The sequence below is a fragment of the Oncorhynchus mykiss genome, chromosome 1, assembly GCF_013265735.2.
Source record: "Oncorhynchus mykiss isolate Arlee chromosome 1, USDA_OmykA_1.1, whole genome shotgun sequence".
Classification (NCBI taxonomy): Eukaryota; Metazoa; Chordata; class Actinopteri; order Salmoniformes; family Salmonidae; genus Oncorhynchus; species Oncorhynchus mykiss.
This window is the reverse complement of record NC_048565.1, coordinates 66,915,718-66,938,824: the sequence shown is the minus strand read 5'-3', so window position 1 is coordinate 66,938,824 and position 23,107 is coordinate 66,915,718. Positions and strand designations below refer to the sequence as shown.

The 23,107-nt window shown below is 41.8% G+C and overlaps 1 protein-coding gene across 5 annotated transcripts in view; it reads right to left on the bottom strand.

Annotated features, from left to right (window-relative positions):
- The window catches only part of dlk2 (delta-like 2 homolog (Drosophila)), a 68,655-nt gene that overhangs the window by 15,267 nt on the left and 30,281 nt on the right, over positions 1–23,107 (bottom strand). For 2 of the 5 annotated variants that reach the window (XM_036983187.1, XM_036983191.1), the window contains 4 exons: positions 11,386–11,492; positions 11,113–11,198; positions 10,838–10,943; positions 5,013–5,346 (listed from right to left, as the gene is read on the bottom strand). The gene's annotated coding sequence lies outside the window, so the exon portion shown is untranslated. Of the gene's footprint in view, positions 1–5,012; positions 7,753–10,837; positions 10,944–11,112; positions 11,204–11,385; positions 11,493–23,107 lie in introns of those variants that run through there. The other 3 variants (XM_036983196.1, XM_036983202.1, XM_021608609.2) reach the window with 3 other exon arrangements.

Genomic DNA, 23,107 nt, shown 5'->3' with positions numbered 1-23,107 from the left:
AATGGGCCAAAATTCACCCAACTTATTGTTGGAAGCTTGTGGAAGGCTACCCAAAACATTTGACCCAAGTTAAACAATTTAAAGGCAATGCTACCAAATACTAATTGAGTGTATGTAAACATCTGACCCACTGGGAATGTGATGAAAGAAATAAAAGCTGAAATAAATAATTCTCTATTATTCTGACATTTGACATTCTTAAAATAAAGTGGTGATCCTAACTGACCTAAGACAGGGAATTTTTACTAGGATTAAATGTCAGGAATGATGAAAAACTGAGTTTAAATGTATTTGGCTAAGGTGTATGTAAACGTCCGACTTCAACTGTATTTGGAAGCATGTCCTCATGTAACTGAAACGCTAATAGAGTGCCAAGGGTAAAACATCCATCTCAGTATTCAGAATACTGACTGTAAATCCAACAATTAGAATTGTTGATTGAAAAGATTGTGTACATGGTAAAGTGAACAATAACAAGACCATAGAGGCTGAGTTTGAAATGCTATCAGTCACCACTTTGTGTAGAATTCAATCAAACCCACACTGTAGAAATTTGCACTGCTGACAAATAGCATCTAATCAAAATGAAGATGAACTTGGTTTTGTTTCATTCAGTAATTACCGTCTTACTTATTACATTACTGTAGTTGAAATGTGCGTTTTCCATGTAGGCTCGTGGCACAACATGTTGTTATTATCCAGTTTGAAGTAGAACAAGAAGATGCCAAGATGGATGCAAATTATAGGCCACAATTATGCGTAAACATAAAAGCACCATCCAGATGGTTAGATAACTCACCAAGGTGCCTACACACATTTTCATGTACTGTATCATCCTAAACAGCAATCCTGATTCTGGTTCATTTGCAAAACAATACAAGATATTGTCTAGAAAAGGTTACAATAATTTAAACACACACACACCGACAGACACTGTATGTATGTTACACACCTGAGCTGAAGGTGGTCACCTCACCGCTGAATAAGAGTCCTCAGGTAGAATGATTTAGAACACATGCTCTCACAAAGTATTAAAAACACATAATAGAGCTACACAGACACATGTTCAGGAGCAGGCAGACATTACGGAGGGGATTGTTGATCAAAAATCCTGTCAAAGAAACAGAGGCAGAATAAAGACAGGCAGGGATCCACCTCCCCACTTAACAACACAGACCTGCCAAGGACCAGCTCTTAAAGGGACAGGCACAGTTTGTGTTTATCTCCATTAGACAGTCATCACTTCTGCCAATAACCTTCCTTTCTATTCCCCACTGGACTCACAAACTGATTGTGTGATCAATTCCTGGCACTGTTTCTCAAAATCTCCACCTCCCTAGAGTCGAGAAACATATTTGAGATGAATATCAATCAAGCACCCTTATGTGTGCATGCTGATATTCTGTGCCTCCTGGAAATGTGGAGCTAGTCAATGGACGGCTGTTGCTGTAGCGACAGATCGGGCTCCTGAGGTTGGAGGCCTGCTGTGCCCACACGTTCCACTGCAGGCGATAGTAAGAAAATTATAATTTTTTCAGGGGATTATCTCCACAATTTAATGGCTGTGTGCCTTAGAAAACAGGCATCCACATGCCTGGATGATTGCCTCCCACAGACACTGTGGTGTGTGTGTGTGTGTGTGTGTGTGTGTGTGTGTGTGTGTGTGTGTGTGTGTGTGTGTGTGTGTGTGTGTGTGTGTGTGTGTGTGTGTGTGTGTGTGTGTGTGTGTGTGTGTGTGTGTGTGTGTGTGTGTGTGTGTGTGTGTGTGTGTGTGTGTGTGTGTGTGTGTGTGTGTGTGTGTGTGTGTGTGTGTGTGTGTGTGACAATTGACAGTGGCTGTTGTGTCTTATTACTGCATATGGTGAGAAAACATATCTTCATCCAGCTAAATGTGGTAAACCATTGTTTTTAGTACACAATGGTTACAGGTGCTTGTTTTTCAAATTGTCTGTAGTCCCATTTCAATTTGACTCTTGGAGCCCAACCAGCTCCTGAAAACACATCAAGGACTTCCATCCACTTCACCCAACCCAAACAGTCTTAGAGCTGTCCTGGTGTGTGCCTACCTGGCTCCCTCTCTGTGTACAAATAATATCCCTCCAAATTCTGATGAATGGAGAAGCACACTCAACTGTGCTGCTTTCTGCTGCCTGCCTATCTGCCTGCATGCGTTTATATTGGGATAATGGCATGCCAATTATTCTAGCCATCTGACCAAGCAATTTGATGTTTACATTTGTGTGACTCGTTTCAGACTACATGATTATGATGCATCTGTTCCACATGAGAAAAAAAACAGCAGCAAAATAATATCATTCACTTTCCTGCTTTCAGAGAGTGTATATGGCTTTTGTTAGTCTTTTATTGTTATATGGCTTCTGTTAGTCTTTTTACTAAGCCTGCCTAACCCCTTTGATTCCAAATTGCCACAATTGATGTCAATGACTGCAATTTAGAAAATTGCTAAATAAACACTTGTATGCATTACACACTACAACAAAAGAGATCAGAAAAGGGAATGTGTTTGTTGTCATTTGTTTGTTTTTTTCATTGTAATGCCTTCCCAAAATAAACATGGTCAAATTGTCATTCTTAATCAAATGAAAACATTTGCATCATTACATGGGGCCAATTTATTGTGCCATTTCCTGCTTTGATTCTGACAGGAAATCCCATTGCTTTACACAAATATCAGGGACAAAATGTATCACTGAGAGAAGTAAGAATCAAAGGTTGAAAGTTTTGGCCTGAGTCGAGCAAATACTCTGTGTGTGCTTTTCCCATAGTTGTCTTTGGACCCGAGTTCCTTCCCATGCTATCATCCTGTTATGTACTTGACTTTATTGAATATCTTTTCCCACACGTTCTTAATTCCATGAATGATCTTTCTGGTTCCCTTTGTCTTAGACAGTTGTACTATCTGCCCAGAGCTTTACCACTCAATAAGTCCTCTGGTAACACATGAAGCTTAAGCTCAGGGACAGGGGAAAATCATTTGTCAGGCCTCAGAATCCTCTACGTATTACAAAAGCAACAAATACGAAATAGAAATCAATGTTTATGGATGACATACTTTATGACATGCTCCTGCACCACTCCCATTGGCCCAAGTGTCCATTTCCTCTCCAAGGCAGAACATGCATTGGCTCATAGGGGAAAAAGATGCCACCCTGGAAGAGTCCTTTTGTCTTATCTAACCGCATAGACCTTCCCTGTTACGTACACAGGGCTGTTGTGAAAGGTGACTCTAGCCAGACAGTTTTACAGTATGAGTCACTGCACTCGGACTCCTTCGCCTGTCTCTAGAATGAATTGCCAATCTACCTTGCCAAAACTCTGTCTAGTATTCATTAGCTGCCGCCGTTTCTTTCTTTCTTTATTTGCGGATTAGGAGGGAAAATACAGCGTCTGAAAGAGGGAAAGCCTTTATGCATGCGCTGAATATCTGTCTTTAGTGTTTGTGCAACGTGGCTCATCCTTCTTTTACCAGAACAGGAGTACATTGAAAGGCCTCTCACATGCTATGTGCCCTGGAAGTGAATAATCCAGTTGCTAACCCCACCAGAACACTGGTTGATTGCCACCGGGGTCAACGGCTGCTATGGCAACAGAGGAAAGAGATGGGCTTTTCTGGAGAATCTCTACAAGGGTCTTTAGCATAATATTGCCTCATTGCAGGGCATAATGTGCAAGATGAGTTATTTAGCTTTCAGCGGCTTCATTATCATGGAGCTGTTATACTAACGGCCCACAGTCAATGACTTGGAGTCTGACTTGCAGATAGTCAATGACCGAACCTGAAAATCCTTTGGGCCTGATGTTGCCAATAACAACCCCTAAGTGTGTTAGATACTCCCTACTTTGGGTTTTGCCAGCTCCCACAAATGACTAGGATGCATCTGTAGAGGACAGGAGGCAGAGAGATCACTGTGTGACAGTGAAGGAGGACATGGGTCGAGTCCTGCGGTGCTGCAGCCAGAAAATAACAGGATGAAGCCTTGGCAGATGAGTCTCACCGATACTGGGTTCCTGTCCATGTGCCCAGCATGTCTACGTTGGTGTTTATTGAAGGAACCTTAAATCAAAAGCAAGTGGGCTAACACGAGATGTGAGAGCCGGAATTGTCATGACCTCACGTATGCTGTAGGCAAAGTATTTTCTCATAAATAGAAAAACTCTTTCTCTTGACAGCGGAACTTACAAACACCCAAACAGACACACGCTTGTGTAGGCTACACACACACACACACACCTGCTACACTAAGCCGTGTTGCCCGTTCTAGTCTTGTTGCAGTGAATGCCTTCCAACTGGGTACACACGTCAATTTAATGTCTACCCCACGTTGGTTAAAGGTCATTTCATTGAAATGAAGTGGAAACAACGTTGATTCCACCAGTGTGTGCCCAGTGGGTTGTGCGGGCCAGTGAAATCAGATTATACACTCTTGTTGGCTTTTTACTAGGAAGTTGTGGTATTTATTCACTGATTTACGGGCCCTTTATTATGGAGACCACATTTGTTTGCCTGTAGCTTTTGATCTGGAAAAAGAATCTCAAGTGAGCAGAGCAAGTCAATGGGCTTAGAATATAACTCAACCCCCAGGAACGAAAAGCACATGTCTCAACAGGGTAAAAGACTTGAAATATTAGCATGTTCACGCTTCATGTCCAAATCATCTATAAGTAACTTCATTGAGTTACACAATACATTTTTAGATCATTTAGGAGGACTTGGACATGAAGCCAAACAATGCTAATATAATATAGGTACCATTTGATACAGTGCCCAGGTAAACAAAACCAAAGCATGGATTGCTGTCATACCTTGTCCATAGACTGCTTACAGGGCAATGAAACCAATGTGTAATCTTGTCATTAGGTACCTTTCCCTTAATGTACTTAGTAGGTTGCTCTTAACTTTTTCATCCAAAAACACTTTTTCAAGCCAACAAACATAATCATCTACATTAAATGTGCTCATGTATTCTATGTGAAATCATTTCAGTTCTTACCTTGCTTGGCAAGTAAACTCCCCTCAGTCCACTCTCCTGTAGTGTGCTCTTACACTCCAATCTATCAGTCTGGCGGTGGGCTCCTCTGCCCTTGAAGTGTGTCCAATCCTCACACCCGCTGGGCAACAGCCTCCCTCTTGTGGGTGTTGGGTTATTTTAGTGTGGTGAGCTGCAGACAGGCTGGAGAAGCCTCTGCTCCCCCCTAGATGGACGACAAGGAGACACACTCGTCCACCCCACTTCACACCCTCTCTGGCTGCTCCACGCCTCGCCCTCTCCTCTGGGTGCAGACCTGACCCTCCAGGCCACACACTCTTTTCACTTCCTCGTTGAGCTTGAGAGAGAGAGTGAGGGAGTGTCTGAGGTTGTATTCTATCGCCAAGTACTTTGTCGGATAAATTGTTTCGCGGCAGTGTTGAATTAAGCTTTGATTAGATAGCAGCTCCACACTCAGCGAACCTGTGGCTATTTATTGCCCCTCCAAGTGCAGTGGGATAGATCGAAATGAGAAGGAGAGGGAGAAAATAGACAGCAGCCACTAGCTCTCGGGGTCTTTGAACAGAAGTTGTTGGGTTGTGCTGGTGGAAATTTGCTGTCCCCGAGGAGGGACAACGAGTGCTCGCTCACTGACTCCACTATTCACTCCCTAGCTCACTTACTCACTCTTCCTTTCCAGTGCACAGAGAGACCTCAAGCCATCCACGTGTTCTCTGATTGATTCTGTGTCAGACTGCTGTGGCTGCTGTATGGCATATCAGGTAGCTAAACTTGTCGTGTGAATATTTTATTGTCCATAAATCAACACCCGGCAAGTGCTTTTCTGTCAGCATCAAACCACAGAAAAAATCTCTGTCTAAACCTCTAACATTGTCCAAAGCCAGGTCCTGTGTTCAGGCAAGGAAAGAAGTGCTTAGTATCACCTCAACAGAAAGGCTCAAGCTTGTGTTACTGGCCTGCTGGGAATCTCTTTTTATTACATCGGTAACTCAAAGAAAAAAAGCCAAGGTCGGGAAGCCCTCTTAATCCGCCGTTAATCTGACTACCCTCTTTTCCCCGATCCCTCTGTAAACCCTCCTTGATAGGTGTAACCACGACACTCTGTTAGTTGAAACTCAATAGACAGTGAAAGAGCAGCTGAACTCACACTCAGCCGCCCACAGAGCTCAGGTAAGGTCCTCTTCAGAGAGACGCACAGCCTGAAATAGTCCCCTGACTTTCTGAAATGACGCTGAGACACAGTGGCCAAGTCCAAGCAGACAGTGTTCTGTCTTCTTTGCTTTTTTACGGATATTTGTTTCGTAAGGAGATATCACCAAAGATTTGTATAACTAGCTCATTGTTCTATCTGTGATATCAATCTAGTCATTAACACCCTTCGTCCCCCTGTGTGCTACAAGCAGGGAGAGAGAATTAACGTTCCATTGCTGGGATGCTCCGCTCATGTCACTTTGAGGTGGGCGGTTACGAAGGGTGTTAAATTCATATTTGCCAGAGTCCCCCTGCCGCATTCTGGCAAATATGTTGCCTGTCCCCTGGCCGAGGCAGGTGCGGGGACGGTGTCCCAGGGGACATGGCTAGGTTGTTGTAACCTAATTCCCGGGGCTCATTGTTACATTTGTTGAGGGGCGCTAAATTTGACCATGCCCAATGGTGACTTTGAAATAGTCACTCGTTTGGGGGTGGGGTTGATAGGTAGCACATTGAACTGGACGGTGCACCTGTGAGATGCGTTCTTCCCTAACTGCTAGTAATCTGCACACAATGCGGGGCGTGGGGGCTATCTGTCAGCATGGCGAGACCTTGATGGCGGAGGTATTGAATGACTCTCAAATATGAAGGGACAGATATGGTGGGAGGAGCGAACAACAAACATTCCACACAAGCAGCAGCCTTGACCTGGGAGCAGCTGAGGGTTGTGAAGAAGACTGCAGGGCCAATAGGCATCCAAACGGCCGAGGTCTCCGGATGGCTGACACAGACAGACAGCATGTTACGTGCAATGGCTGTACAAACCCAGGATCTCTTGACTGTATGGATTCAACACAGAGATCCTATAAGCACATAAGTCCTCATAAGCTTGTCCCATGTGCCTCATGCATTATGTCTGTACAGATGTAGGATCATCATTTAATCCCCCTGTTGCAGGATAACTTTCCTGCAATGCAGTAAATGTAAAACTCGTAGTGTATTTGAGGTTTAAAAAGGCTTCTGAAGATTGTAATTTCCTATTTGAAATGTCAAACTTGATTTTCCCTTGTATCAATGTACCAACCCCCTAAAAATATGCTCATTCATTATAATCCACATTTCTTGCTGTAGCAAACCGGCTCAAACTAAGATCCTACATCTGTACAGTTTTCATCATGACCAATTGGATGGGTTTTGAAAAGTGTGCATGTGTTTGTCTATGTTTGGGTGCCAGGATGCTTGCGTGCATGCCTGTGTAGTATGTGGGGGTTAAGGGCAAGGTTATGTGTTGTGAGGTCCGAGGTCCGAGGCTGTGGGAATGCCATTTGAACAAAAATATAAACGCAACATGTAAAGTGTCCCATCTTTCATGAGCTGAAATAAAAGATCCCAGAAATGTTTCATATGCACAAAACGGTTACTTTTCTAAAATGCTGTGCACAAATGTGTGTACATCCCTGTTAGTGAGCATGCAATTGGCATACTGACTCCAGGAATGTCCACCAGGGCTGTTGCCAGAGAATTTAATGTTCATTTCTCTACCATAAGCCGCCTTCAATGTTGTTTTAGATAATTTGGCAGTATGTCCAACCAGCCTCACAAACGCAGACCACGTGTATGGCGTTGTGTGCGTGAGCGGTTTGCTGATTTCGACGTTGTGAACAGAGTTCCCCATGGTGGCAGTGGGATTATGGTATGGGCAGGCATAAACTACAGGCAGCGAACACAATTGCATTTTAAATATGGCAATTTGAATGGACAGAGATACCGTAAAGAGATCCTGAGGCCCATTGCCATGCCATTCATCCGCCGCCATCACCTCATGTTTCAGCATAATAATGCACGGCTCCATGTTGCAAGGATCTGTACACAATTCCTGGAAGCTGAAAATGTCCCAGTTCTTCCATGGCCTGCATACTCACCAGACATATCCCCCATTGAGCATGTGTGGGATGCTCTGGATGGACATGTACGACATGTTGTTCCAGTTCCCGCCAATATCTAGCAACTTCACACAGCCAATGAAGAGGAGTGGGCCACAATCAACAGCCTGATCAACTCTATGCGAAGGAGATGTGTCGCGCTGCATGAGGAAATGGTGGTCACAGCAGATACTGAATGGTTTTCTGATCCACAACCCTACCTTTTTTGAAAGATATCTGTGACCAATAGATGCATATCTATATTCCCAGACAAGTGAAAGCCATATATTAGGGCCCAATTCATTTATTTCAATTGACTGATTTCTTATATGAACTGTAACTCAGTAAAATCTTATGGACCTGCCTGAGGTAAACACAGTCATGTTGCTATGCTGTTGAGTAATTACTGGAATCGAAGATGAGAATGAAAAGTTATGCTTCTGTTCAGTGTGTGTGTGCGTGTACACATTATGTGTGTAGAAAGGAAGAAGGACGATTTGGGGCACTGAGTGACGGGGCCAGAGAGCAGTCGGCGTGGTAACTGGAGACCCCACTCCCAAAACACGGAGACAAACGGTCTGATGGACGAACATTGTGTGTTTGACCTCTTCACCTTGACATGCGCCATTCCACTCCAATGTAACTGAATCATTGGAACAAACTAGTCTTGACATTCAAGAACCACTGTGTGCTACTGTTACTGGGTTTCAAATTGTAGTCTTCCCTCTTTGTATATTGACATTTACATGCCATATACAGTATTTTACATACTTACTGTAGCTTAAGAAATCAAAGCCGCCCTTGAACAAAAAGTGCATGTGGAAAACAAGGCCGGTCCAGAACTGCATCAAAAAAAGAAGTCCAAAAGACGTCGGAGTCAGTCCATGCTTACTGAAGTGTAACCTCCAGTGTTGCCCGCAATGGAATTGTATGAATGCCCATCCATGTGGTAGGCCCACCATTTGTAAAATAGGCAATTGCATTGTCTTTAATAGTCCTGATTCCTGTGAATAACTCATTTGGTTATTTAAGCTCTGAATATCAGCTACCCAACTTTATCAGGAGTTATCGTAAGCCTATTTGGAATGCGTTTACACAGCGGGAAATGACGCAGTATTTTCTTTTTCGCTATGATCAGCTTGTCAAAGATTTACGGATACAAACTTGAAACCACTGAAAATGACAATGGGATGAAACTCCTGGACAACAGTTGTGATTGGTCCATTCCATATGGTCCATTTCACTTTGACCTGTCCTGTTTTTAGAATATGTTGCTTGTTAACATGTCAGCACATTTTTAAATTCGATTGAGCGCCATTTAGGTTAGCATATTTGATCGGCGAAACCTGCATGATGTACAAAGTGTCCTTCTCATTACATTGTCATACATTTTATATCCAGCCTGTAGGCTACAGAAAATGATACATAGTCTTTCTACCATATCCTATATTTGCTATATGATTTATGTTTTGTCGACAGAACGTTGGTGGAGAGCTGCAGAGATGCGTCTCTCCAACAGCACCCTGGAGAGGCATGCTGGGAATGGACAAGCAAAACACTTTGCTCCCCTGCCTTTGACAAAGTGAGCTTTTCTTATCAAAGGGTGGCATAAGCACTCACTTAAAAAGCACATATGCCACTGGTTGAGAGAAATTGTCATTGTTTTTCGGCAGCATTATGTGACGTTTTATGTGTTGCTGGTCAGTTTAGCTCAGAAAATGCCAGCCCGTCAATCTGCCGCCATAGACGGCCGCCCAATCCTGCCTAATGACCGGGAAGCCCGTGTAAGAACTGTCTGAGAAATACCTCAAACCACATGAAACTACAGAATGTAAAACTGACTGTGAGCCTTTCATTGGAAAATGCTTCACTTTCATTGTTCTCTGATACCTGCTGCCGAAAAGCTACCCCCTTCCAGAATTCTTCCCCCCTTCACGTGAATGCGCACGTACTCAATTTTTCATTGCTGCCTTGCTTGCTAGTTGAGATTTCTGATCACGTTAGGCTGCGTTTCATTTTATTTTTTATTTTGGTTTGATCGTGGGGGAGGCACTAATAATGTTTGCAGTTTTCGGGTGGCTATTTGTTCCAAGTGTTTTAGTCTATAAATAAATCTCTGCCAAAATTCATCATCTCGTCCATGTCTTATTTGACTAGTAGTTGTTCTGAAATATTTATTGCTTGCCTACATTTTACTCCCTACTCTATGTTTAATATAACACACATGAATTATTCATTTCGGTTGCCTATCCTGATGTGCCACAGAAAGTATTTGACTCTAGCCACAAAATTAATGAAATTAGAAGAGGGGGAGGATTTCGGCAAGGCAATTTTCTTGCCTATAGACAATACACAAATATTATCACACAATAACACAAAAAACATCACAGAAAGTTAAGTTTGTTTAAATCTTGGCATAATAAGATATAAAATTACAATAAATGAAATATAAAAAGACAATAAATACTTATTAAATAATTATTTTCCACCATAATTTGCAAATAAATTCATTAAAAATCCTACAATGTGATTTTCTGGATTTTTTTTCTCATTTTATCTGTCATAGTTGAAGTGTACCTATGATGAAAATTACAGGCCTCTCTCATCTTTTTAAGTGGGAGAACTTGCACAATTGGTGGTTGACTAAATACTTTTTTGCCCCACTGTACATGTTTTTTTAATCTACAATTATATTGAATTAGAAATTGAACATACCAGTGTTTTTGAGGAGAGTAACTGCTATTTCTTCTCTCATGATGTTAACATCTTTGTCCGTATTTGAAAAGACAATCGACTCCTCCTTCAGAACACATTCAGCAAACTGGGAAAAATATTGATGGGCAGTTCAACAAAATTATGTTACACTTTAAGATTCTAATTTGCAAGTATACAACGACACAGCTATAATACAATTTGACAGTTCTGTTTTGCCTTTTAGTCAGTATACTTTCAGTAGGTTAATTGTACATTACTTATACTCTCATACTTACTTTCAAGGCAATGACCCCACAAGAAGTAACATCTTGTTTCCATGGATGAGGAAGGTACCACACGCCCATCTGGAGATATTACACCCCTTCTCTCTCAGGAATGATCGGAACATATGTTAATATAAGTACAGCATTTTGAAACACTTTATTGATTACAATATAGAGATTAATAACAGAGGGGAATCTGAGAATGCAGAGATTCCAGCAGGGTGTGAGTTGAAGTAGTCAAATCTGGAGCTGACAAGGGCTGGAATGTAAATGACATGTGATCACCTCGGATGATCTAACATCTGAGAATGGGCAGGCTTTCCCTCGGATGAAGAGCATCTCCGTCTTGCTGATTATGTGCTGTCATCCAGGTGGAAATGTCACCTGCATATCTGATGTAGGAAAAGAGAGAAGTTGAGTGTCCTGTGAATATGTTTATGTATATGTACAGTTTATGTGTGCGTATGTGTATATATATATTGTTATATATTTGTTGTATTTTAATTTATATTATTATCATCATTATTGTGTTTTGTGGTTGAGGGGGGGGGGGGGGGTTTGATGGGGATGGTGGTGCTGGGGGTGTCCTATTGAGGGTGAAGGGACCTATTGGGGGGGGGGGGGATCTTCATGGAGGCACATTGAGTCATAGTTTTGTTTATTATAACATTATACATTTATTTATTTTTCTTATTTTTTTTTATATTATTATAACAGTTTACTGTGATTATGAATATGCACTCATGTTGACTTACATATTTGAACTGAACTTTTTCGCCCAGAGTACAAATTCTTGACTTATTATTGTTATTATTATTTTATTATTACTTACTACTTTCCTTCATTTTTTGGCTAGAGTCAAATACTTGGCACACACTACTGGTCAACAGGAACTACTAAAATGATTATGAAGTGTGCCAGGCCTTACAGTCCTAAAATAGAGGGGGGGTGGGGATTTCGGGAGGCAAGAAAATAGCCCTGCCGAACCCCCCTTTCTAATTTCCTTTCTGTGGCACACATCAGTGTCAAATACTTTCTATAGAACAAACTTCACATCAGGATCAGCATCCGAAATGAATAATTAATGTATGTATGTTATATTAGACATAGAGGAGGGAGTAAAATCTAGGTAAGCAATAAACATTTCAGAACAACTACTAGTCGAAAAAGACATGGGAGAGATGACAAATTTTGGCAAAGAGATACACTTGAAACAAATAGCCAAACCGAAAAATGTAGACATTGCTAGTGCCTCCCCCGTGATCAAACCGACATAAAAAAAAAATATGAAACGCAGCCTAACGTGATCAGAAATCTCAACTAGCAAGCAAGTCGCAGCAATGAAGAATTGAGTGAGTGCGTGTTCACGTGAAGGGGGGGGGGGGGGGGGGGATTCTGGCAGGGGGGAGCTGTCACGACTGTTCCCTCTCCTTGTTCGGGCGGTGTTTGGCGGGCGACGTCACCGACCTTCTAGCCATCGCTGATCCATTTTTCATTTTCCATAGGTTTTGTCTTGTTTCCATCACACCTGGTTCCAATCCCATCAATTACATTTAGTGCATTTAACCCTCTGTTTCCCCTCATGTCCTTGTCGGTGATTGTTTATTGTAAGTGTACGTCTGTACTGGTGGCCGTCGGGTTATGTTACCCATTGATTTTTATTATTATGTTTTCCGGTGTTTTTTTTGTAAATAAACTGTGCCGTTGGAAACACAGTTATTTCTCTCCTGCATCTGACTTCTCTGCCGCCAGTTAAACACCCTTACAGGAGCTTTTCTGCACAACACCGGTTCTAGCCTTTTGGGGGCCCTAAGGGAGATTTGGTTACGGGGACCCCCTCACCCCGCATCGTGGCATCCAAACACAGACAAAGACATGCACACTTTTCAAAATCCATCCAATTGGAGGGACATTTTTTTGTTTTAAAGTACATTTTAAGTACGGCTCTAAGTGAGCTTACGTCGCTTATTCCTGGAACCGACCCTGCCTGTTGTTTCTCCCCTGGGGCTGTATGGTGACTAAAGAGTGAATAACATCAACTTTCAATAAATATAGATGACTTGTGTACATTGGACAGATAGACACTAGGCAGTGCGCAGCGGGAGCAATGTATACACACACCGAGGAACATGCTTCACACCTGTTGGCCACTACTATAGGGGTCTCGCGTCGACACCCGATCCACCCCCAGCGTCCCAATGAGCATACTCCTAGCAGCATTATTAATACCTGCCGAGAGGTGATAAGAAAAGTGCTTCATCGAATAAAACCAATAAGCTGGTTGTACAGTGCTGAGAGCACCAATTAAGCACCCTGTTTTCCTCTGCCCTGAGGCTGTGGGAGAGAACTCTGCCTTTCATCTGGATTATAATATGCCATGCTGTGTTGCTCGTGGGGTGCAAACAGGAGGTGCAGGGGGACCTCGTCGTTCCCTGGCGGGGCAGAGGTCTTTCAACATGCTTCGTGTGTCTCACTCCACTACTACCCATAATTCAAAGGATGTGAGATGGGCGCTGAGACAACAGAGACAGGATTGTATCATGCATATATCAACTGTATTCAAATGGTGATGATATATACTGGTTTGCAAATTGATTAGAGGGTAATAACATTAGATCAACAAAATGATTGTGCGTCCAAAGTTGTATGTCGGTCTACATTTCTTTGACATTTAAAAGTGATCGCAGATTATATTATATTGTTAAAAGATCACACAGCACATGCACTTCAGATCATTTTTCTAATGTGCTTATTAGAGTGGAAATGTCTGTTCTGCTGCCTGTGCTGCTGCCACCAGACTTATCACCCAGGGCAACAGTTTTCTTCTCTCCAACTGTGCTCTGTGAGTTTACGCAGTTATTAACATAACTGCAATGGTGTGCATTTAATTAGATTTTTTCCCCGCAAAAGATGCACACATTTCCTTCCTTCCCATTCAGGCACCACAGAGACCTGAGAGGCTCAGAGAGAACATTGCAGGTTAGGGACCCTATTATGAACAGAGTTTAGCTTTTCCACGTATTAATTGAGCTCCTTACAGAGAGGCTAATTGATTCCAGGAAGGACAAACAGTATAATTAATTGACAATTACTGGCCTTGAGCATGATGCTGAGAGTGCATTGTTGAGCCTCTTGGAAACGCAGCCATTCTCCTCATCTGTTTGCTGGTCTAAGCAGATGTCCTGGGTTGGCTATCAAAGTCCACATTAGATATTCGAAATGCAGAACATACAGGGTCAGTTTGATTTCTCTTCATCAAAGGATTTTCCTCATTTTGTTCTCTCCATCTTGAAGGAAAATTGACCATTTAACCCCACAAGACTGAATGTTATCTGCAGTGTCTTGGGAATTTCAGTTAGTGGCTTGACTTCAATAAAGTGTGAAGTCTAATCCCTGTGTTTGATGGAAGACCCTTTCTAATTATCTTCAGGCCTAATCCGGCCACTCTCTTTTATTAATTCTGAGGGAGATATAGCAGTGCTGCCTGACTCTTAGCAGGAGCCTGTGGTTTGTACAAAGAATTATGGACCCTGATTGATTGCGTCAGGAGTTGAAATGAAGGTCACTTTACTTTTTGTTAATTAAATCAGATGTTGTTGTTTTTTTTATCTCTATAGACGGGCTATACAGTATATACAGTGAGAGTGGATTTGAAATTATACAATGACTGTGAGGTTAAAGTGCAGACTGTCAGCTTTAATTTGAGGGTATTTTCACCCTTATCGGGTGAACCGTTTAGAAATAATTTTGAGTGAGAAATATCATACCCCCCCAAAAATGCTAACCTCTCCTGTTATTGTAATGATGAGACGCTAGCATGTCTTGGGGGTATGATTCTTGTGCGTCTAACTTTTTCACGATTCAATCAGGTTTATCCTGTAATCATGCTCACATCCATATTAATGTAGACATGTTTAGAAACATATTCTATTGTTATTTACAATAAAAGTGACTCCAAAATGATACATTTTGGCCTTGGTCTAATGTCTGAGGTGATGGTGCCAGGGCAGAACGATTATACTGTAGTGTCTCATCTTAAAAACTGTACATACTAAATGTTTCTTTCCAGTGACTGCTGAAGGAAAGTAAAATAATCAAACAATATTATGTTACTTTTAACACACTCTGTTGGTGCCATGCCAAATCAATACTTCAATAACTATGATACCGTAGACCGTCACTTAATACATTGATCATAAATTAATATGAGGCTGATGCTACAGTATCTGTTCCAGGCCAGGGAGCATATGAAAGATAAACCCAAGACTAAGAGGTGACTTACAGTACACTTTATACAAACAACACACAGTAACCCTTAATAAAATGGCCCTTGGCATGGCATGCACACAAGCTTCCATTCCCCCTGTCAGAAGGGAATTTGTGGCTGATTTAACATCAAATAGACAACCCTGTTACAGTCAATCCTGTTACGGTCAACCCTGTTACAGTCAACCCTGTTACGGTCAACCCTGTTACAGTCAACCCTGTTACGGTCAACCCTGTTACAGTCAATCCTGTTACGGTCAACCCTGTTACAGTCAACCCTGTTACGGTCAATCCTGTTACAGTCAATCCTGTTACGGTCAACCCTGTTACAGTCAATCCTGTTACGGTCAACCCTGTTACAGTCAACCCTGTTACGGTCAACCCTGTTACAGTCAACCCTGTTACAGTCAACCCTGTTACGGTCAACCCTGTTACGGTCAATCCTGTTACGGTCAATCTTGTTACGGTCAATCCTGTTACGGTCAACCCTGTTACAGTCAACCCTGTTACAGTCAACCCTGTTACAGTCAACCCTGTTACGGTCAACCCTGTTACGGTCAACCCTGTTACGGTCAACCCTGTTACGGTCAATCCTGTTACGGTCAACCCTGTTACGGTCAACCATGTTACGGTCAACCCTGTTACAGTCAACCCTGTTACGGTCAACCCTGTTACGGTCAACCCTGGTACGGTCAACCCTGCTACAGTCAACCCTGTTACAGTCAACCCTGTTACAGTCAACCCTGTTACGGTCAACCCTGTTACGGTCAACCCTGGTACGGTCAACCCTGCTACAGTCAACCCTGTTGCTTTATTTGGCACTTACTATAGTATTGAATTTGTCCCAATACTTATGGTCTCCTAAAAATGGAGAGACTACGTACAAAAAGTGCAGATATTTCTAACTGGTTCGCCCGATATGGATGAAAACACCCTCAAATTAAAGCTGACAGTCTGCACGGTAACCTCATGGTCATTTTATCATTTCAAATCCAAAATTCTGGAGTGCAAAACCAAAACCCCCAAAAAATCTATCACTCTCCCAATACTTTTGGAGCTCACTGTATACACAACTGTGCAGTGAATAAGAAGACGGATGTGAAATAGCAGTGTCCATGAAATAAAGATCTGGAAGTTGTACAGCATTTACTTGCAGTCATGTACAATTGTGCATATGGGGGTTCTCTATTATATTTAATGAATTAGATGTATTTCACATTGACAATGTTACATGAGGGACCATATACGTAACTGAAAACCAATTCTGAAGTGTTGGTTACAGATCTTAACATGTAGAATCTTAATTTGAGCCAGTTTGCTACAGCATGAAAATAATGTTATGTTATGTGGATTATAATGAATAGGGATTGAGCTATTTTTCATAAGGGAAATTCAAGTCTGACATTTGAAAGTGGAAATGGAAAAACTTCAGAAGCCTTTTTAAACCTCAAATGCACTACACGTTTTAAATGTCCTTCCTTGATCAAATTAAGATCCTACATCTGTATTGACCGCTTTCCATAAAACTATTCAATGCACTGCCTCTGCCTAGAAGTGAAAACAGTTTCTCTTGGGGCCTAATGACTGATCCTTCATTACTCAGCATTTGCCCTCCAAATCTTAGTAATTGATAGAGGAGATCAGAGATTAGTACTGTCAGTTGGGTTCGAAATGTTGTGAGGGGAAGGTTGTGACAACTGGCGGTCAATAATCCAAAATAGTTTCCAAGTTTCAATAACACATGCACAAGTACAGTGAAATGCCTGAAATGCAAACTCAAAACCCAACAATGTAATAATTAATAATAACAATGTATTACTAGAAAGAACAAAACAAATAAGAACTAAGAGTAAGAAATATGAAATAGACAAAGTAAGTAAGCATACTACTACATACAGGAACTATTTAAAAAGTCAGTTCCAATACCATATGTGTAGGGATACTGGAGCGATGGAGATAAATACTGTATGTATTGTATGTAGGGGTAAGGTGACTAGGCAACAGGATGTAAGATAAACAGAGTAGCAGCAGCTTCCATGTGAGTGGGTGTGTGGGTGTGTAGTCAGTATAAATGTATGTGCATATTATGTGCGAGTGAGCAAATGATGGAGTGAGTGTTTGCGCATGTGTGTTGGAGTGACAGTGTGTGTGAGTGTGTAGGGCCCCGTGAGTGTGCATAGAGACAGTGCAAATACTGAAATAAAAAGGTCAATAAAGTTACAAGGTAAAATCGGTCCGTGTAGCTATTTTGTTGCTTGGGGATAGAAGCTGTTCAAGAGCCTGTTGGTGACAGACTTGATGCACCGGTACAATCCCATGACTGGGACAGGACAATAGTAAGACGATGAGAAGAGAGTTACACCTATCTCATCTTATACCCTTAACTCACTGTTACCCTTATAGTAGGAAACAATGGCCTACTACACTGATTGGACCGGAGAATGTTGGGCTTCATATAGGAGAAGGAGAGCGACAGGAGATACGTCAAGTGTCTGGTTTCACACACTCCCGAGTGATGGCCACTTCAAACAAGAGAGAGCGAAGGGCTTTAAAATGTGACTGGGAAGAGGATCCAGGACCTGTCTGTGAAAGAGTGTGTGACATGAAAACCATGCCACGGGTCATTGAGTGTTGTTTCTATATAACATGTGTACTGTAACTCACCTCTTAGTCTTGGGTTTATTTTCATATGCTCCCTGGCCTGGAACAGATACTGTAGCATCAGCCTCATATTCATTTAGTGTCAACATATTAAGTGATGGTCTACGGTATCATAGTTATTGAGGTATTGATTTTGCATGGCACCAACAGGGTGTGTTTAAAGTGACATACAATATTGCTTGATTATTACTTTCCTTTAGCCGTCACTGGAAAGTAACATGTGGTATGTACAGCATCTAAGATGAGACACTATAACCCTTCTGCCCAGCCACTATTACCTCAGACATTAGACCAAGGCCATTTTTCAATGAGATGCACTTGTCAGCCAGTTCACATGTCAGACCTCTGATGTTTCTCTTTATAAATACCCCTCCAGCTATGTAAAAGAAGTGCCAGATTTCAAGGTGGAGGGAGCAGTGAGAGGTACTGCTGTGCTTCTCATGCGTGTTTTCCTTTGACAACCCAGCAAGGAGCCTGCGTCACCATCAGAAGAAGAGCTCCTTTAATATCTGGACACCCGATACACGACTTCTGAAGGAGGGGGCAAAGATACCTCGTAAGACTGGGTATCAATCATGCGGATGGTAAAGGTTTGGAGCAAGGGCAGGGGGCCGAAAAGAGGGAATTTGGATGACTAAAGATGACACTTGATACACAGAACAGCAACCGGGTGAACTCTCCAGTTCCCCCAAAACCATATACAGTAGACAGCTAGATCATCACTCTCATTCGGATAATACTATGAATTGAGGATATTTAATCATAATTAACACATCCAACCAACCTACTGTAGACAGGCTACAATTGTTTTAACAATTACATTTTTGTTTGTGAAGCTTGCATTTAATTACCACTCCCTGTTGCACACAAGCTTCCATTCACCCTGTCATAAGGGGATTTATGGCTGATTTAACATGAACTCATCAACCTTATGGTCAACCCTGTTACTTTATTTGGCACTTAAAAGGCATTTACTTTAGCATTTAATTTTTTATTTAACCGATTTAGATGGGAAAACAAGTGTTTTATTAAGTTGAACATTTGCTCTTTATGACATAATTGTTTTAATAGGTGAAATAACCACGTTACACTTCTTAAAAGGCACCGAATTAATGGAATGGCCTAGCTGCAGTCAAAAAAGGTTATTTTCTTGAGTTGTATATATACAGTACCAGTCAAAAGTTTGGACACACCTACTCATTCAAGGGTTTTTCTTTAATTTGACTATTTTCTACATTGTAGAATAATAGTGAAGACATCAAAACTATGAAATAACACATATGGAATCATGTAGTAACCAAAAAAGTGTTGAACAAATCAAAATCTATTTTATATTTGAGATTCTTCAAAGTAGCCACCTTTTGCCTTGATGACAGATTTGCACACTCTTGGCATCCTCTCAACCAGCTTCACCTGGAATGCTTTTCCAACAGTCTTGAAGGAGTTCCCACATATGCTGAGCACTTGTTGGCTGCTTTTCCTTTACTCTGCGGTCTTATCCCAAACCATCTCAATTGGGTTGAGGTCGGGGGATTGTGGAGACCAGGTCATCTGATGCAGCACTCCATCACTCTCCTCCTTGGTCAAATAGCCCTTACACAGCCTGGAAGTGTGTTGGGTCATTGTCCAGTAGAAAAACAAATGATAGTCCCAATAAACTTCTAAATAAATCACAGACAGTGTCACCAGCAAAGCACCCCCACACCATCACACCTCCTCCTCCATGCTTTACGGTGGGATCCACACATGCGGAGGTCATCTGTTCACCTACTCTGCGTCTCACAAAGACACAGTGGTTGGAACCCAAAATCTCAAATTTGGACTCATCAGACCAAAGGACAGATTTATGGTCTAATGTCCATTGCTCGTGTTTCTTTGCCAAATCAAGTCTATTTTTCTTATTGGTGTCCTTTAGCACTGGTTTCTCTGCAGCTATTCGACCATGAAGGACTGATTCATGCAGTCTCCTCGGAACAGTTGACGTTGAGATATGTTTCAAATCAAATTAATTGATATAGCCCTTCTTACATCAGCTGATATATCAAAGTGCTGTACAGAAACCCAGCCTAAACCCCCAAAGAGCAAGCAATGCAGGTGTAGAAGCACGGTGGCTAGGAAAAACTCATCAAGCACTATGATGAAACTGGCTCATGAGGACCGCCACAGGAAAGGAAGACCCAGAGTTACAGTTGAAGTCAGAAGTTTACATACACCGTAGGAAAATACATTTAAACTCAGTTTTTCACAATTCCTGACATTAAATACACTCAATTAGTATTTGGTAGCATTGCCTTTAAATTGTTTAACTTGGGTCAAACGTTTTGGGTAGCCTGCAACAAGCTTCCACAAGAATTGTGGCTCATTCCTCCTGACAAAGCTGGTGTAACTGAGTCAGGTTTGTAGGCCTCCTTGCTAACACACACTTTTTCAGTTCTCCCCACAAATGTTCTGTAGGATTGAGGTCAGGGTTCTGTGATAGCCACTCCAATAACTTGACTTTGTTGTCCTTAAGCCATTTTGCCACAACTTTGGAAGTATGCTTGGGTTCATTGTCCATTTGGAAGACCTATTTTCGACCAAGCTTTAACTGATGTCTTGAGATGTTGCTTCAATATATCCACATAATTTTCCTCCTCGTGATGCCATCTGTTTTGTGAAGTGCACCAGTCCCTCCTGCAGCAAAGCACCCCCACAACATGATGCTGCCACCCCCGTGCTTCACGGTTGGGATGGTGTTCTTCGGCTTGCAAGCCTCCCCCTTTTTCCTCCAAACATAACAATGGTCATTATGGCCAAACAGTTCTATTTTTGTTTCATCAGATCAGAGGACATTTCTCCATAAAGTACGATCTTTGTCCCCATGTGCAGTTGCAAACCATAGTCTGGCTTTTTAATGGCGGTTTTGGAGCAGTGGCTTCTTCCTTGCTGAGCGGCCTTTCAGGTTATGTCGATAGAGGACTCGTTTTAATGTAGATATAGATACTTTTGTACCTGTTTTCTCCAGCATCTTCACACGGTCCTTTGCTGTTGTTCTGGGATTGATTTGCACTTTTCGCACCAAAGTTAGTTCATCTCTAGGAGACAGAACGCGTCTCTTTCCTGAGCGGTATGACGCCTGCGTGGTCCCATGATGTTTATGCTTGCGTACTATTGTTTGTACAGATGAACATGGCGTTTGGAAATTGCTCCCAAAAATGAACCAGACTTGTGGAGGTCTACAATTTTTTTTCTGAGGTCTTGGCTGATTTCTTTTGATTTTTCCATGATGTCAAAGCAAAAAGGTACTGTGTTTGATGGTAGGCCTTGAAATACATCCACAGGTACACCTCCAATTGACTCAAATTACAGTGCCTTGCGAAAGTATTCGGCCCCCTTGAACTTTGCGACCTTTTGCCACATTTCAGGCTTCAAACATAAAGATATAAAACTGTATTTTTTTGTGAAGAATCAACAACAAGTGGGACACAATCATGAAGTGGAACGACATTTATTGGATATTTCAAACTTTTTTAACAAATCAAAAACTGAAAAATTGGGCGTGCAAAATTATTCAGCCCCTTTACTTTCAGTGCAGCAAACTCTCTCCAGAAGTTCAGTGAGGATCTAAATGACTAATGATGATAAATACAATCCACCTGTGTGTAATCAAGTCTCCGTATAAATGCACCTGCACTGTGATAGTCTCAGAGATCCGTTAAAAGCGCAGAGAGCATCATGAAGAACAAGGAACACACCAGGCAGGTCCGAGATACTGTTGTGAAGAAGTTTAAAGCCGGATTTGGATACAAAAAGATTTCCCAAGCTTTAAACATCCCAAGGAGCACTGTGCAAGTGATAATATTGAAATGGAAGGAGTATCAGACCACTGCAAATCTACCAAGACCTGGCCGTCCCTCTAAACTTTCAGCTCATACAAGGAGAAGACTGATCAGAGATGCAGCCAAGAGGCCCATGATCACTCTGGATGAACTGCAGAGATCTACAGCTGAGGTGGGAGACTCTGTCCATAGGACAACAATCAGTTGTATATTGCACAAATCTGGCCTTTATGGAAGAGTGGCAAGAAGAAAGCCATTTCTTAAAGATATCCATAAAAAGTGTTGTTTAAAGTTTGCCACAAGCCACCTGGGAGACACACCAAACATGTGGAAGAAGGTGCTCTGGTCAGATGAAACCAAAATTGAACTTTTTGGCAACAATGCAAAACGTTATGTTTGGCGTAAAAGCAACACAGCTCATCACCCTGAACACCCTATCCCCACTCTCAAACATGGTGGTGGCAGCATCATGGTTTGGGCCTGCTTTTCTACAGCAGGGACAGGGAAGATGGTTAAAATTGATGGGAAGATGGATGGAGCCAAATACAGGACCATTCTGGAAGAAAACCTGATGGAGTCTGCAAAAGACCTGAGATTGGGATGGAGATTTGTCTTCCAACAAGACAATGATCCAAAACATAAAGTTTGGAATGGAATGGTTCAAAAATAAACATATCCAGGTGTTAGAATGGCCAAGTCAAAGTCCAGACCTGAATCCAATCGAGAATCTGTGGAAAGAACTGAAAACTGCTGTTCACAAATGCTCTCCATCCAACCTCACTGAGCTCGAGCTGTTTTGCAAGGAGGGATGGAAAAAATGTCAGTCTCTCGATGTGCAAAACTGATAGAGACATACCCCAAGCGACTTACAGCTGTAATCGCAGCAAAAGGTGACGCTACAAAGTATTAACTTAAGGGGGCTGAATAATTTTGCACGCCCAATTTTTCAGTTTTTGATTTGTTAAAAAAGTTTGAACTATCCAATAAATGTCGTTCCACTTCATGATTGTGTCCCACTTGTTGTTGATTCTTCACAAAAAAATACAGTTTTATATCTTTATGTTTGAAGCCTGAAATGTGGCAAAAGGTCGCAAAGTTCAAGGGGGCCGAATACTTTCGCAAGGCACTGTATGTCAATTAGCCTATCAGAAGCTTCTTAAGCCATGACATCCTTTTCTGGAATTGTCCAAGCTGTTTAAAGACACAGTCAACTTAGTGTATGTAAACTTCTGACCCACTGGAATTGTGATACAGTGAATTAA